An 18,647-nucleotide genomic window follows, 5' to 3' on the forward strand; every position below is an offset into this window, starting at 1 on the left:
CTTCACACCACAGAGCTACAGGACCTACTAAGGAGTCCAGCCCTTGGAGGGTACAGAATACACCGCAGGAGCCAAATATTTTATTATAGGATGAAATTTTTAAAAGAAAACCAAATCATTTGGACACCAGGGTGCCAAAAACAAAGGACAATATTTATTCAAACCTTAGCCATTGAGTTATTTTTGGAGCTTTATTAAGCTCCTCTGATATATACAAGAATTGTACCTAGAATGTAAACGAGTGCTAAGCCTAAAACTAAAGGGAGGTAGAGTACTAGCAGATTAAGAAAAATATGAGTTTTGGAAGCCAGGAAAACTATCACACTTCTCATTCATCATGAATTTCTAAAACCAAAAAAACTTTACTCAGAGGTCAAACTCCATTTCAAAAATAAACATTGAGTATTGAAAACAAATAAATTGCCAATTATTTCAAGATTCTGGAGTGCGCCTGTCATTTAACGCTAACCAGAATAGCATCGGCGTCTATAAAAGGAACAAGACTGCTTTGTGCTCCACCCCCAGCAGTACTGACACCTGAACTACGGGGCCTGGGGAGGTAAACTGAGCCTCAAGCAAGACTACACATATGGTAACAGACATCATGAGAAGTTTCCTATGGAAAAACAGAAAACAATAAAAATCGATTTATCTATCAGCAAGGCTAAAAACAGATCACCTCACCAACAATCTTAGCCCTGTTTTGTCTAAAAAGTACACCATGGAAAACATGGAAGAAAGAAAAACAGTACAGTGTCTTGTTGATATGAATTCAAAATGCACCGTGTCCCACATTCTACAGTTTCCAGTTTGAGGTCTGATCTTTTGGGAAGCCTAGAAATGAGAAAGTGTACCCACACCTACTATAATGTTTTATGTTTATAAAGTTTTATGCCATGAGGCCTGCACACTAAAGGAACAAAGGAGCTCATCAGTCTTACGTTTTCTCGTACTTGAATAATAGTGTGTTTTTTGCACGTGACACTGCACTAAATACATACAGCTCTGCGTCCTGCAATGAGATACTAATTCTATAAGATGTGCTACTTGCAAGTGTAAGTTGTGCAAGGTTAGGAGTTAAACCCTCTGAGTTCAGAGAGATTTTAACCTGATTGTGAAAAGCCTTAGGGACAGAGGGGCCTGAAAAGGAAACTGAGACACTCATGAAGACTCCAGCATAATGCGCAGCAAACTGATTCACACCAGCCCTGGCCGGAAAGAGGCCCCTGTGCTGCTGTGCGGTGCGTCTATGACGCAATGCACTCAGGGAAGCCACATAGGAGCTCCACATTACCCAAAGGGGGAGTTTTCTAGCCCGTGAGAGTAGGAACTAGGTCTTACTCATCACGGTGAATCCAATCCTGACACCAAGTAAGTGCTCAATAAATGTACACTGAGGAAATGAATTCAGGCAAAAATGAACAGGTCAGACTGAGCAGAGATGAATTAACAATGTGAAAGGGAGCAATCTGAAGAGCAAACAAATGTCTCCTATGACTCAAAGGTCACTCATTCCGGCACCAAAATCTAGTAATGACAAAAAGCACATTCCTCTGCCCAGAAGCGCCAGCAGCATACACGTTTAGTACTTCAGTCCTGCTTCAGAGTCCAGAAGAGTAGTACCACTCTGTGGCCTGAGGTGGACACTGGCAGGAGAATGGGTGGAACTAGAACTGACGCAAGAGAACGAGAGTAGTTACCACTCAGTCAGTGCTTACCACCTGCCAGTTAGACTACACTCACCACCGTCCAGGCCTGACTCACTGACTCTTCACAAGCTGCTCTGAGGTACGTATTATTGTTCTCATCTTACAGGTGAGGAAACTGAGACCCATGCAGTTGAGGCTACTTATCCAATATCACACAGCTAATAAAAAAATGAAAGTAGGATTTGAACAAAGTCTGTCTAATCACAAAGACTTCTTTCTATTACAACACTGTCTGGAATGATGGAGTAGCTGCTAGTTTTCAGTGGTTCCAAGAGACAAATTACACTCAGTCCTTTCCAGTTGATCCCAACCCTCAAAACCAATGTGCTATAGCAGGGGCAGGATCACCACCCTGGAACAGAATCCCCTGTGACACATTCAGACTTTATATCACACGTTTCACACACGTGAGACAATTTTTATTGACGTCTTCTGTAATCTGGAAAGAAATGCAATAGAGGAAAAGAAAAAAAAGGCAGGGGGGAAGGGGAGTAGCAGGGGGAGGAAATTAAGAAAAATAACAAGAGGGCAAGGGTACAAAAAGAAAGGGAGAACCAGAGGCTGAGACAGACACCAGATTATTATTATTTGAAAGCTGTTACTCTGCTAAATGAAACCTGGGACTCCAGAGTCTTTGAAAAGTAAGTGTGAAGAAATGAGAGATTTTTTGCCAATAGACCCAGTAAAAATAAGCAGCTACAACAGTGTAGCCCATTGTTTTGAACCTTCGTTAGCCTACTTACTAAATTTAAACACAACAGCCAGTTTCATAAATTCTTTCCACTGCTTCTTTATTTCTGTTTTTTTAATGCAGGTTGAAATAGGAACTTTCTCTGTTCCTTTTCTCCATCTTTCATATAAGACCTAATAACAGATTTTCTCAGATCTGTCCATCACCAAGACTGACAATGTTTACATATGTCCAGCTATGTTTCTAGGGGTCTCTGGGCTACCTTTTTTTTTTTTTCTTTTCTGGCGATGTCCTTATGACTTTACTTTGCCATGTCATTACTACTTAAAGAAAGCTACATTTAAGTAGTTCATCGAGTGATACTTATGTTTTCTCCAGCATATTTAACAAATATGCTATGAACTCTAAAACCAAGCCTTTAGCATCACATTAGCTTGGTGCAGTTTTACCCGTGACTTTCAAATCATTTTAATCGACTCTTTCCCTGTCCAGCTTGGACCAAGTGGGAGTCCTGTCAGCACTCCCCTGGCTGGCACACTAGTGGTTTTCTCACCACTCATCCTCTGACATAACCACTGTTTTCACATCGTGCAGCATTCAAGTTGCATTTACCGTCATTAAGTGTGCCAGGCACTGGGCAAGGTGCCATTCCACAGTCATGGACAACCGCCACAATCCCTTTTCTCCTCTATGTACCCAGGCTAAAGAGTGGTCTCTGAAAGAGTTAAGATACTGGGTCAGTATGTTCCACATACAGTCATCCAAATCTTGCCTGAGCTCTTAAGTTTGTGCAGAAATTCATTCCTTCATTCCTGTGTACCAATATCTGTTCAGCCCCCTACCATGTGCCAAACCTAATCCTAGGCAATGGAAGTACGATGAATAAATGAGTCAGACAAAATTCCTGTCACCATGAATCTTATCATGCATGCGAAAGACAAAATAACAATATGTAACGATGTCACGTAATGGTAAGTGTTAGCAAGATGCAGCGATCCATCCAAATGTGGCTCCCTAACACATGCCCTTCAGTGGCCCTTTCAGTTCCTTTTCACTTTTCTCATATCTGCAATTCTATGTACAGTTCCCTAAATCTCTGTGGATTACCTTTCTTTCAGTTTAAAGATAAGGTAGAAGATAGTCATCATTTACACCCTTGGCTTCTCTCCAGCTCAGAATATCTCTGTACCTTCCCCCACTGTATCAGACAGAATGCTGTAAGTCACAAGCAGAAGTACACGCAACCCAAGCTGGTTTATACAATAAAGGAAATTTATATATAGGTTTATGTAACTGAAAATTCTAGAAGTAATCAGGCTTTGGCCACATGGCAAAAGCTCCAGTTCTTTTGATGTTCTCTATTCTGCCCTTTCCATGCTTAAGCTTCATCCTAAAGCTAGCTTACCTGTATTGAAAGACAGATGCCAGCAACATGCTTCCTCATCACACCCAGGAAGGAGAGTGCGACACTTTTACAGCATTATAAAAAATCCTAAAAGTCCTCAACACTGGCTAAACCACCATAGAAACAATTGTCAGGAAATGCCTGGGGATGATTAAATTGAGTCTGAACCTATCAGTGGAGCAAAAGAGGTGGGATTATGCTGACTGGCGTAGGCCAGTCTGAACAAACCCAAGAGTCAATTCCACTAAACTGCATGGCTGGGGCAGGATATGAACAAGGAGACTGCCACAGCGTTCCTCGATTTATTCTTTCCTCCACAATATGTTTCCGAAGTAGTGGTATCCTTCCTCCTTATAAAGACAATTTGAATTCTAGAATGACCACTGTTCTGAAAAAAAATACACAAAATAAATCTGAAATTAAGATGTAGCACATAAGGGCAATTCAAATATATGTTTAAATTGCTGCTACATTGCATTGTGCTACAAAATTGGGAAGCCAAATTACTTTCCTACTGTCTACATTGACTGACAACTATGATACAATTTTGCCAGGTGTATTTATTTTGTATATGCTGCATTTTTTAATATATCTGTATCCAGTGACCGTTGCAGTAACCATAACTCAAGAAAGGCAAACTAACTAAGGGTGTAGACCACTTAAGGATGAAGATCTAGGTCATCCTACCAGGAAAACAACCCAGAATAAAGTTTTGGACAAACGTAAGAGAAATCTAAACTGCATAATGGAGAAAAGAAATGATGAATGTCAATTATGGCCCTGAGACCAGCTTAAGTACCCGGGATGCCAGCCTGTTTCATTACTGATCCTGACTCAAGATTTTTAGATGATTGCAACTGGCCATTGCCTTCAAGATGCTATACTGATTGGAATTGTACCTCTCCTTGTAAGGGTAAACAGAAACATCTTGTTCTCCTCAAAATAGAGATACTACGTTATAATGTGGGAGATAAATATCATGGGAGAGCACATGTAGATCTATATCAGATACAATTTATGTATAATCTCAGATAAGCCCAGCTCCCAGGACTTGAAGCGGCTTGCTCAGTTAGATCTCTTACATTTCCAGTAAGATTGTTACCAAAAATAGGCAAAGACTAGTTTTCAGTTTAATAGACGTTTACATATGTAGATGATGTATTACAGAATTGTACACCTGAAATGTATGTAACTTTACCCCAATTGTCACCCCAATAAACTTTAATTAAATAAAAAGACATTTACCATCTCTCTTTCACACACGACATAATAATCAAGAAATGAGAACATAATAACTAGGGTTAACTCCAATACTATGATGCATACAACTCAGTCATTCTTTATTATTATGAAGGCACTTGGGGACATTATACTGACTCCGATCAGCAAGATGAACATCATCTACTAAGGTCTTAGCAAAGCATTAGGAGTGATCATTAACAGTGTCTTCGAGTGACTGAACACTGGATGTCAGAAATTTTCATAAGTAAGCTTTCCCTTTTTATTTCAAGAGAACACCGTGAGAGACTGCATGCATATATTCCCTCAAAGTAAAGCTCATTCCTTCCCCAGGAACAAAGAATGTTGAAGCAAAATGGCCCCTGGGGTCCAATGCACTAGAAGAAATGCACCAGTAAACAGAGAACATAGCAGATTTGTCCCCAGGCCAGTTACCTGCTACTAGGCAAGTAAAAAATCATTGCACTTTTCCAGTTCTCTGACACTACTGAAAGAACACTTATCTTTTGTGTCTTTACCAGTTCTAGCAACAAGCTTCCTGTGTGGCTATTCTATAGTTCCTTAAACTCACATGGAACTTCACGTTCTGCCACGTAATTTTACCCTGGATTCAGAAAGTAGATAATGATTATTTTCTATAATTCATTCATCACTATCCATAGCATTATTTTATTTAACCTAATTTTCAAAACTAGCTGCTAAAATAAAATTGCTTTTTACCTTGAATCTATTAATACTGAAAACACTGCTTCTTTATCCTCTGTCCACAGTTTTCCTTACTGTCTTAAAGACAGTAGCCTGTTTCAAACTAGAATAAATTCAGATCTCTCTGCCCGACTGCTTCTGTATACCTTGATCATTAATGTCTCATAATTATTTTAACCAGGAGTCATTGGAAATAGTCTCCCAGCCCATTCTTGAGCTTTACACAGTCTCTTTGAACTACTTCCTATGGCAAATCCCCAGCCAGAAATCCAAGGCCCATCATCTGGCCCATAATCTTCTCTCTGTTCCTAATTAGCACAATTCTCATTGCAGAGGAAACCCAGACTCCTGAGCCAGACAAACTGGCAGGCAGAAGTAGAATCAAGACAGTGACATTGATAAATCCCTCAGAGATACCTTTAAATGTTCACCCTATAAATTAATACAAATATCTTAGTAAAGAGTTGCTTTGGGAAGGACTGGTCAAGGCAAAATTTTAGAACAACTGGGGCTTTTTTCTGGAACACTCAAACCTCCACAGTAGAGCCCTTCCAGAAAGGCCATAGCATCCCATGGAAAGCACTCAATGCATTCGTGTTTCTCCTTCCATCTCAGGAGTAAAATTCATCGGAGAGGATCTTTTAACTCTTACTTAAAACGTAGACTAAATGTGTCACTATTACCTTTCTTCTGTGAATTTTCTTTTCAAATACCATGCAGATGTCTGAAATTAAAAGTTTTGTTCCTATTGGTGGTTCAGGAGTATCCAGAAGTGACTTAGTGGAGTGGAGAGGTCATCTGTTGCTTCTCCCTGTGCAATCCTCAGATTTCCCATGGAATGTCACCCTTATCCTTTGCACTAAGGTATGGTGAGACTAACACAATCACTCTGGCTCCCCTATATTTGAAGCCTTCGACAGACTGTCTCCAAGGCTGACAATGTTTGGTTTCTATCCCAACCCTGACAGAAACACCCTAAAAGGGACGTGCTTTCCTTCCTGCCCCAGACCTCTAGGGTTTCTCTGGTTCCTGTGTGTTAGTGTCCTTCAGTTCTGAATCTACAGGTGCCCAATACATTTCATTTTTTACTGTTTGCCAAAGACTCTTTCTCATGCGACTAAAGAATTCAGACTTACAGGAGGAGGAAGTTTGGATGCAGAGCGGTCCTTACCAGGTACCTAAAATCACTCTCTGTGGGCGCCTCCATGTGCCATCTCTGCAGCAGGCAAATTTTGAAGAAACAAGCATGGAGCTTGTATTTCATTTCCAGTTAAAATCCCCCCTTACACGTAGCCTGAATTCTTTTTGGTATTAATCTATTTCTAGCCTCTGACCTTAGCAAGATAGACACTGAGCTCCATGAAATTAATTAGAATTTTGTTTTTCATTTTAATTGGAATGAGAGTTATTTTGTTAGGAAAATCACTGACTCTTCATGGGAATATCCCAAATGTCCCACAGCAATATTAATAAAATACTTGAGGAGGAACAGTGACCAGAGAAATCAAAAACTGTTAAGAAAAGGGCTGAAGGAAAATTGTTTAAGCAAAAGAAAATTTAAGAATGCATGATGGTTATCTTCAAATATGTAAAAAACTATCATGTAGGAAGGTCAAAATCTAGAGTCAAAGGTAAATGCTATAGGATGCCATATTTAGTTCAGTCGGAGAAATGACTTTCAACTACAATTTCCCAACAAAGGAACTAACCACACAGGTAGACGCAAAGTTTTTCACCTCTGGAAATGTTTAAGAAGAGGCATAAATGACATTTGCATAAAAAGCTGGAGAATTCAACTCCCAGATTCTATATTTCTATGTAGCTAAAAGTATAATTTCAGTTACTCTACTTCATATTCACAGAATAGTGCTATTTAATATCTATTACAACTAAAATGTGTTTCATGCAGTAGGTAACCAAGTATAAAAAGAAACAAAGGAACTTCTGAAAGTTACCCCATAATGTTAGACAGTTTGCCTTTTGATTTCCTTTCTAGAACTGTACTCCTTGGATTCAAGCCTTATGTGTTAAATATAATTAATTTTTCATGTATAATTTACAAAATAAGTCATCGTTTTGAAGTAGGAAAAAAGCCATCTAGGACAAACCAGTAGCAGATGTACTTATACTTTGGGTTGGCAAATCCAAGATGGCCTCATCTCAGAAAACCAGGAACAGTTTATTGGCTAAAGTTTTGTCAGTAATATGAACCAAATTTTCTACCATCATTTCCATTATGGAAGATTTTAGTTCTGCATCTATTGTATTTACAAAGGGTGGATAGGCACATGTTTTACGCAGGTTTTCTAAGAAGGGACTTCCAGATCAGGGACTGATGAAGTAATATACGTAAGTCTCTGCATTCTGCGGGCAGTACGGGCACAGTGAAAAATTGTTTTATAACAACAGTTTAACTTGTTACAGTGCCGTAATATTTTTCTATCCATTCCACAAAAAGCCCTAGTGATGTATAAAGAATCAGTGCTACCGCTAGAGCATGTTACTGTAGCAAAGGAGACAAGCATTAAGCAGCTATTCTTGATATGTCAGTCCTAACCTAACCATTCTGTTTCCTCCCCTCTTCTTACCAATTTTAACATTTACATAACTAAAAATATCCCTCAAAATGGATTAATCATTAAGAAAAAACTTCAGGTTTACTGTGTTCACTAAAAATACATAAAAAAGAGACTTCAACAATCCACCTATACATATATCAAACACATTCCTTATCACAAGCATGGATTGTCAAACTTTACAAAGAAGTGAAATAAACTCATTACAAAACTGCAAGAAAAATTTGCCTCCATGCTGTCTCCATGGTCACACCCACAACTGACTTAGGGGATTTAACTCATTAGCTTAAACAATTAGAAATTAATTGACCTGGGGAATTGAAGGCAGCCTGAATGCATGAACGATACACATCCTCTCTTACATCAGGAAAATTCAGATTCAATATTCCAGCATGGGACCAACCAGTCATGTACCAATTATTTACATAATTAAATATGACCCCAACAAACAGATAATCATTCCTTTCCTTTTTCTTTATGCAGTACTTTTATTACCTGCTCACTTGAAAATATATAAAATGTACATTCACTAAGAGATCCTTCAATAATTTAGCTTTACATTTTTAAAAAATATGTTTGTTGTTACGTTATGTCTACATGCCTTAAAACAGTTATGTTTAAAGAACTTGACAAAGAAAAGAATGACCAACTTGGAAAGCCATTTAGCCCACTAAATGCTTCACTACCTTTCAAGACTGCTAAATTCTGGATGGACTAGAAGACAAAGGAATTAGGTGTCTATTGCATTTGAAATAAATGACGCAGACTTATTTTCTTCTTCCAGGTGTAAAATCCACAATCCAGGCCCAGTCTTGAAGAAGATAGAACGTGAGGAAGAGACTGAGCATACATCTTGCTAAGACTATTGGGACTCCAAGCGGGTACCTCGTAATCTGTGCTTAATTGAAAATAAACAGCTAAGAACATCAGGGAAGGGTTTCCTGTCAGACTGCTTCTGGAATGTGTGTTCAGTTCTTAAATACTGTTTAGTATTTAACAACAGTGTTATGTTCTTCTTACATACTAAACAATATTTAAGAACATCAACAAACCAGACATATTCAGAGGTAAGTGGTTACATGGAAAGTCATTTGAAACTATGCCAAGAGGAGCAGTTGAAGAAAATAAGACTATTTAGTTTGGAGTAAGAAAAATCAGCACAGCAAGAAAAAGCCATGAGAAGTATTCTCAATTCTGAAAGCTTTTCATAGGTAACATTGTTTAGAATTTGGGGTATGTTAGGAAGTTACAGGGATACAAATTTAGCTCAATTCGAAGAAAAATATTTTAAAATGCAGAAATTTTTGAAGATGAAACTGGCGACCACAAGAGACTAGTAGACCTTCTACTGATGGAGCCATTCTGGTATAAGCTGGATAATTACTTGGCAGAAATGTTACAGAGGGAATTCAAGAAATTGGTTGATGAATACCTGAACTGTATGAGTTTCAAGGTACTTTTTCAAAATTAAGATTGTGAATTCTAAAACAGAAATGCTATACTCTCAGAGCTTTCACCATATTCCCTGAAAGGGGATTCCTTTGGAGTACCTATGGTAAGCCTGGTAGAAAAGAGGACTTGATTTAAAGATAGTAAAAGGTCATTAAAAACGAAAGTGAAAATGTTCCATAAAGATCAGCAAAATACACATACACACACACACACACACACACACACACATTCACTTTCAAGCCTAAATCAACATAAATGCCTTGAATGGAAGCACAAAGAATTAATATGCTAAATAACAAATATAAATAATTTCTTTATAAAACACAAACGTGTGGTTAGCTAACTCAAGGTTGCATTAAGGTACATATGGCTAGACAGAGGATAATGTCACTAAAGCAGACCTAGAGTTTCCCCAAATTTCATACCAAACGAGCCCTGAAATTTTTCTGTATTGTTTGACTTCTTTTACAATGGAAATAAATACCAGAATAAAGACAAAAGACTATTTTTGTTGAAGAAACATGTGGCAGCTTTCAAACATTCCTTCAAACCACTTTGATATTCTCCCATCAGAGGTGAGGTCAATGTCTCCTTCCCTCAAATCTAGACTCTGTCACTGATGGACCAATAGAACACATCAGAATACAAGTAATGCAGTGCCAGTTTCCACACCAGTGTTTAAAAAAAAAAATTGGCAGCTTCCACTTCCTGCCTCTTGGGACACTCTCTCTTGGAAGTCAGCCACCATTCTGTGAGGAAGTTCAAGTACCCGACAGAGAGGCCCACATGGAAAGGAACCAAGGTGCCTGGCCTTCGGCCCCAGCTGAGTTCCCCGCCAACTTGAGTCAAAGCCATGTAAGTGAGTCATGTTGGAAGTGATCCTCCAGCCCCACATCAAACCACCCCAGCTGACACTGCGGAGCGAAAACATGAGCTTTCCCCACTGACCCCTGCAAATTTGAAGGCTAAATAAATAATAGCTGTTCTCTCCTAAGGACCTAAGTTTGGGATGGGTTGTTATGCAACAATAGATAACCAGAATCAGAACCAAACTGGCAATGGCCTCGTGCATCTTACTTTGCTCTCCAATACCTAGAATGCTGATTTTCCAACTCTTCTTGTAACTTTGTCTATTTGATCATTTTTTCCTAAATTTTACATATATGCAGTGCACTATGGGGAATATTTTTCAAAAGATCTAAATGAATTATAATTTTTATTTGAGAATTTTATAGCACTCTCTGAGATTACAGATATTGGAAAATCAATCACAAAAATGAGTACAGGAATCATCGTATCTGGGGGGTATGGGAGTTAGCGGCAGAGAATATATACACCCTTACAAAATCCACAGATCTCCTTCCCCTATTCCAGAAGAATATTTTGAACTAGGAGGGATTCTATATATCACTTAGTCCATTCCATTACATTTAATTACATACAACAAATGAGCAGCACAGATAGGTCTCAAATGTAGGCATCATGACTCTTCCCTACATGTGCATTCACAAAACACAAATGTCCTTGAAAAAATCACACTCAATAAAAATTAATACACAGCTTAAATCTATAAAAATGTATTGAGAGCTATAATAGCAGTTCTCAAGAATTGACACATTTCCTATGGTTAATGGCTCTTTGCTGAGTACTATGAATGATAGGAATAGAAAGTACTCGCAGTCTTTGCTCCACAGAAGTTCATATTGTGAAGTACACTTATCTTAAACAATTAGAAAACTATGATCGGGCTGGGTCCAAAGTAAGGGAAGAGTCAGAATAGCGTTAGATTTGTCAGGAAAGTCCTCAGGCACATGTGGAATGTTTACAGGAGACCAGGCCGTTAAAGCTAAGGCACTGCAGTAGGAAGTAAGCAGACGCAATAATGGGCACACATATGCTGAGGATATTAAATAGAATATTCTTGAATGCCTTGTTGAAGTAATTAGATTTGCTCCAATAAATAAGGAGTCACTGTTACAACTTAAAATGTTGCAGCCTCTTCCACAAGAATCTCTTTATTTCATGAAAACATTGCTCCTTACTAAATCTAAGCTTATGAACATGTTGTTCATTCTGCATGAAATAATCTTCCTCTTTTTTGCCCTGTCAAACTCCAATTCATCCTTTAAGACCAAGCTCAAAGATAACTTTTCTATAAAGGATTCTTTAACCCGAGGTCCTATCCACCTACCTGGAAGCTGTTTTTTATTTTCATTTTTTTCAATTACAGTTGACATACAATATTAGATTAGCTTCAGGTATACAACACAATGATTAGACATTTACATAACTTACAAAGTGATCACCCCGATAAATCCAGTATCCATCTGACACCATACATAGTTATTACAAGACTACTGACTATATTCTTCATGCTATACTTTCTATCCCCATGACTATTTTGTAACTACCAATTTGTACCTCTTAACTCCTTTCCCCTTCATCCATCCCCAACCCTCAATCTGGCAATCATCAAAATGCTTTCTGTATCTATGACCTTGTTTCTGTTTTGTTTGTTTATACTGTTCTCTAGATTCCACATGTAAGTGAAATCATATGACATTTGTCTTTCTCTATCTGATTTACTCCATTCATCTCTGGGTCCATCTAGGTTGTTGCAGATGGCAAGATTTCATTCTTTTGTGGTTGAGGAATATTCCATTGTATGTATGTACTGCCTCTTCTTTATCTATTTATTCACTGATGGATGCGCAGGTTGCCTCCATATCTTGCCCATTGTAAATAACGCTGCAATGAACATATGGATGCACATGTCCCCTTGAAGTAGGGTTTTGGGTTTCTTCGGATAAATACCCAGAAATGGAATTACTGGGTCCTTCTTTGTCTCTTGTTATAGCCTTTGTTTTAAAGTCTATTTTGCCTGATATGAGTATTCCTACTCCCGATTTTCTTTTCCTTTTTTTTAATTTTCATGAAGTATCTTTTTGCATCCCTTTACTTTCAGTCTGTGTGTGTCTTTCAATCTGAAGTGAGTCTCTTGTAGGCAAATTATATAAGGGTGTTTTTTTTAATCCATTCAGCCACCCTGCAAGGTATGTCTTTTGATTGGAACATTTAATCCATTTAAAGTTAATTGTTGATACTGTGTTTCCACCAATGTCTGATTGTTAGCCAGACAATCAGCACTAATGCATCTTTGGGAACAAAAATTAATATAAAACCCGGTCTTATTTTGCTATAATATAAGACCGTGTCTTATATAATATAATATGATGTAAGACCGGGTATAATATAATATAATATAATATAATATAATATAATATAATATAATATAATATAATACCCAGTCTTATATTATATTAATTTTTGCTCCAAAAGATGCATTAGAGCTGATGGTGCAACTAGGTCTTATTTTCCGGGAAACACAGTAGACATGTAGTTATTACCATTTCATTATTCATATTTTTTATCTCTTCCTCCTACTCCTGCTTCTCCTCCTCTTCCTCCTCCTCCTCCTTCGTTTTTCTCTCCTTTCTCTTCTCCTTCTCCTTCTTCTTCTTCTAGAAGTCCCTTAAACATTTCTTGTAATACTGGTTTGGTGGTAATAAACTCTAGCTTTTTCTTGTCTGGGAAGCTCTTTATCTGCTCTTTGATTCTAAATGATAGCTTTGCTGGGTAAAGTACCCTTGGTTGCATGTCCTTGCTTTTTATCACTTGAATATTTCATGCCAATCCCTGGAAGCTCTTTTTAAAAATAATTTTATAGCATTTACCACTTTATGTTTGCTTAATGCTCTCTTCTTACTGTCTGGTGCATGAATTCTTTAAGGTCATGTACTCTTCCTTACTCCTACCACAATGCCTGGCAGAAGTCAAATAAACAGTAAAATTTATAATCAATACATGTCAAACTATAAACCAAGTTTGTTTTATTTTCTTCTATGCTCAGAGCTGATATCCAAATTTTATGCCACATGTAAGAGAAAATTAATCCAATAAAACTACCCTCAAAACACTCAGGATGCTAAATAATTGTCTCCCTCCTCAAGAAAACTTTATTACGCATTCTGAGCCGGGCTTTTGCCAAAAATTCCATGAAACAAGCAATAAAATTATATCATTATTTCTCCATAGGCATAAAATATGAACTCAGATACTAGAAAAAAACTACAGTTCATCAAAGTATGGAAATTAGCATCTTGGGATAAATTCTAGGTATATTTAGTATAAATTCAATTACTTTCCACATGTCTTGCCATGAAGAGTTAAGTTACAGGTATTGTCAGTACCATGACCCATCTTTACATTCTACTTCCGTTTCAATGCCAAATGTGAGGAAGATGACTCAAGACTTCCATGGACCCATATATCCCAATTAGCTTCAGCCTTATCTAACCACAGGGAATTCACTCAGAAATCACGGTCAGTACTAAATCAAGAAACAAAAGTAGAGAACCACTTTATAGGACACCTTTATACAGCACAAAGGGAAAAGTCATGAAACTACTCATGTATAATGTCTGAGGTAGAATTTCAGCCCATGGTGAGCTTCTGAAAACTTGAGTAAATTTTTATATCGATTTAAAAGAATTTTCTTTGGTTAGGTTGTGTCTTATTTGAAACTCTTCAGATTTTATCGCAATTAAAAAAACCAAGAAGAAAAAGAAAAAGTCCAAGCCCCACATTGTTAAGGGAAAGAAATCCCACTCAAACACTGTTCCTTTGGGTAGAAGTCTGTCTATTAAGTTATCATTCCCTTGAATTCGTATTTTCAGTGTTTTTATAAAATGTGTGAGATAAAAGTAATAGTTCTCTCATAAACTAAATCATAGGCAATCTGACATAGAAATCATTATTCATTCAATAATTGAATAAATTATTGATCTTACACTTTAAACAACAGATATTGATTCAAAACTGATATATGTCCTATCCTTTAGAAATGATCAAACAGATATTATTCAATGGGATAAGTGCTATAACATTAGTGAGTACTCAGGGTAAATACACAAAAAGAAAGAGCAATTAACTGCCTGGGAAAGTTGGGAAAAACATTAGAAAAACAAATGGTACTTCACCTTTAAGAATTCAGAGCAGTGTAAATGGCAGGAATAGCATGTGCCAAAAAAAAAAAAAAGAGAGAGAGAGAGAGAGAGAGAGACTCTAAAGAGAATATTCAGCAAATACTAATAGCTTATTATGGCTAGAGACTATGGATTAGGGAGGCAAGTGGCAGGAAATGAACTGGAAAGGTAAGAAGAGGCCTGAAGGTTTAGGGCTTTGTACACTTTACAAAGAAATCTGAAGTTTACTGTCTGGGCAATAAGAATCCATGAAGGTTTGGTGTGTTTGTGGGGAAGGATAACATCATAAGATTTGTGTTTAGAAGAATAACTCTGGAATCATCATGAAGAATAGGTTGAAAAAAATGTAAACCTGGAGTAGAAAGGATAGGTAGGCCAATGCAAAATGAAAGGGAAAATTATCAAGGTATAACAAAGGCAAAAGATGGACCGCAGGGAGTAGGTATTAGAGTCCCAATGTAGAATGAACAGAACTTGGGGACTAGGGGCTGAGACAGAGAGGCGACCACCGTCACTCCAGGTTTTCCAACTTGAGGACTCCAATGAGGAGTGGTGACGTTAATTAAAATAGGGAATTCAAGAGATGGAGCAGGTTTTGGGAAAAAGAGATAGCAATGAGTTCCGGTTTATTGGTGTTGGCTTTGATTTCAAACCTGGGCATCCAGGAAATATGGGTTTAGAGCTCAGAGTAAATGTATGAACTGAAATTATAGATTTGGAAGCCAGTACAGAAATCAGGAAGTGAAATGAAATTGTGTGCATAGTGAGAAAGGAGCCAAGGTAAACTGAGAAGGAAAGACTAGAAAACCAGGAAGGAAAAAAAACTGATCAGTGTTCTGGGAGTTGAGGAATAACAGCATTTTTAACAAGGATGTGTCTGGAAGTGTTGGCTGCAAGGTAATATGGAAATCTGAGTATTTGGAGAACTTACAGGGTAGACTGATCAGGAATCTATTTAGAGAAGTTGAGAAGCCTCCTTGGTGGAAGGTGGGGGAAGTAGGGAGGACTACCCTCATTCTTAAGCAAGAAACTAGAGACACAGATGTTTGGCTTCAGAATAATGGATTAGTAATTTTTAACGAGGATGCTAAAACATTGCAATGGGTAAAAAAGAGTCTTTTCAATAAATGGATATACAAGTATACGTGCAAAAGAATGAAGTTGAACTCCTTCCTCACACCACACACAAAAATCAAACACAAAGTGTATCACAAACCTAAGTGTAAGAACTACAATTATAAAACTCTTAGAAGAAAATATAGAAGTAAATCTTTGTGACCTTAGGTTAAGTAAAGCCTTCTTGGATATGACACCAAAAACACAAGTAACAAAGAAAAAATATGTAAGTTGAACTTCATAAAAAAATTAAAAATTTTTGTGCTTCAAGAGATACCATCAGGAAAGTGAAAAGGCAGCCCACAGCCAGGAAAAATATTTGCCAACCATGTGTCTGATAAGGGACTTGTATTTCCAATATATAGAGACTCTTACAACTCAAGAATTAAAAGACAGATAACCCACATAAGAAACAGGCAAAAGCTCTGAATGGATATTTCTCCAAAAAAAGATACTGGAATGGCCAACAAACACATGAAAAAATGCTCATTAGCCCTCAATGAAATGCAAATCAAAACCAGTGAGATACCACTTCACATCCACAGAGATAGTAATCATAAAAAAGACAATAACGAGTGTTAATGAGGATATGGAGAAAGTGAAACCTTCATAGTTGCTAGTGGGAATGTAAGGCAGCCATTTTGTAAAGCCAGCAGGCAGTTCTTCAAAATGTTAGACAGACAGCTACCGGATGACTCAGCAATTCCATTTCTAGGTATATTACCAAGGGAATTTAAAACATATGTCCACACAAAAACATGTGCACAAATGTTTATAACAACATGATTCATAATAACCAAAAAGGGAAAACAACCAAAATGTTCATCAACTCAAGTATGAAATGTGATATATCCATACATTGACATGTTATCCAGCAGTAAAAAGGAATGAAGTACTGATAAATGCTACAACACAAGGGAGTCTTGAACCGTTATTCTAAATGCAAAAAAGCCAGTCACAGAAGGACACATACTTTATGATTCCATTTAAATGAAATGTCCAAAACAGGCAAATCTATAGAGATAAAAAGTAAATTATTGGTTGCCTGGGGCCGGGAGTTGAGGAGAAAAAGGAAGTGATGGCTAGTAGGTACAGGGTTTCATTTTGGGATGCTGAAGTGATCTAAAACTGATATTAGTGATGGTTGCACAACTCTGTGAATATATTAAAAACCACTGAAAGGTACATTTTTAAATGGATGAAATGTGCGGTATGTAAATTATATCTCAATAGAGCTGTTATTTTTTCTAATGAATAATGATTCCAGATTGTTCCCAGATTCAGTCCCTAAGGATTCCTGCCCAGTTTCATGATAATTTTCATAAATATTTGAAAGTGTACATAATTAAGTAACACAGAAGTCGGGGACAATGCTTTGGCAATAGCAGTCACCAGCCTCAAGGGACCACAGTACCATCATGCGGGACACTGGGAAACACGGCAGGCAGCAGGGGGGTTATGTCCTCCTCTAGCACTTGTGACCTAACTGCCCATTTCTAAGCTGTCGCAGGAAAGGAGGAAAATGCCAGATGCCACAGGTAGCCCAGGACTGTCCAACAGAGCACACAGGAAGTACAGCTCCCAGCATGTTCCTGATGGAATTCCAGACGTTCTTGAATTTCACAAAAGGAGGCACAAATACTCATTTGTGACTGTCCCTTCAACATTATTCTAACCCCCAGATCTATACACTCCCAAGTCTAACTGAACTGGATCTATTCAAGTTACAAAGAGAGTACTATCAGTAACCATAGTAAGAGTACTTTTACAGGAGTCGTGGTGACAGAACCACAGACGCCATGAAACGAATGCGTGGTGAGAGCATCCCAGGTAACGACGACAGGTTCCTCGGGAAGCTGGCAGTAACCCACTCTCCGCTTCAGTCCTCCCATTTAATCCTCATTTTCTTAATCGCCGTACTGCATAGGGAACGCCCAATAGGTTCATTTAGAATATGTTCACAGTGTGACTTGAATTTACAACTGTCATTCTAATCCCTTGAAAAAAACTGACCCATAATTACAGGTCTCAAAATGAATAGGCTAAACAATCAACAGCAATAAAGATAAATATTTTTACAATATTAGATAAATACTACATATTTATCAATTTTGCTTCTCTTTTACTGTATCTTCAGTCCTGCCCGTACGTGTGAGTGTGTAACACTCTCTATCCCTTCCCCATCAGTTTCTGAGAGTTTTCCACCTTTCTTAGCTGATAGTTTTACCTTGTCAGCATTGCTTTCTTCTATTTTCTATCCCAACTGCAAGTGTCAAATACAGTTGTCTTGAGCAGCCAACTTTTATAGGCTATCAGGACACGACTTACTGGGCACTATCCAGCTCTTATCCCAATGAAAGGGACCCCTTAGCTTGAGAACTTCTGAAGGGTATCTGTCCAGTCAGACTTAAGCATGATTCATATTTACCCTAACATTTCTATTGCATACAATGTGCTATAATGGATGCTGATTTTCAGAATGCCTTTGAACAAGGTCCACATCCAAAGATACTTTTAAATCAATTGTAAGTGAAGGATGGTGAGAAGGACTGATTTGTGGTAGATAGGGAACGAGCTTAAAGACAAGTTAACAAAAAGGTAAATGGTTACCACTCTTGCTTTGGCTAAAGACATGAGTATTTCTTTGGATAGGGAAAAGTGTAAACAATAGGGTATACAAGAATAAATCTTGAAATTCGTCTTATTTTA

The sequence above is a fragment of the Rhinolophus ferrumequinum genome, chromosome 18, assembly GCF_004115265.2.
Source record: "Rhinolophus ferrumequinum isolate MPI-CBG mRhiFer1 chromosome 18, mRhiFer1_v1.p, whole genome shotgun sequence".
Lineage (NCBI taxonomy): Eukaryota > Metazoa > Chordata > Mammalia > Chiroptera > Rhinolophidae > Rhinolophus > Rhinolophus ferrumequinum.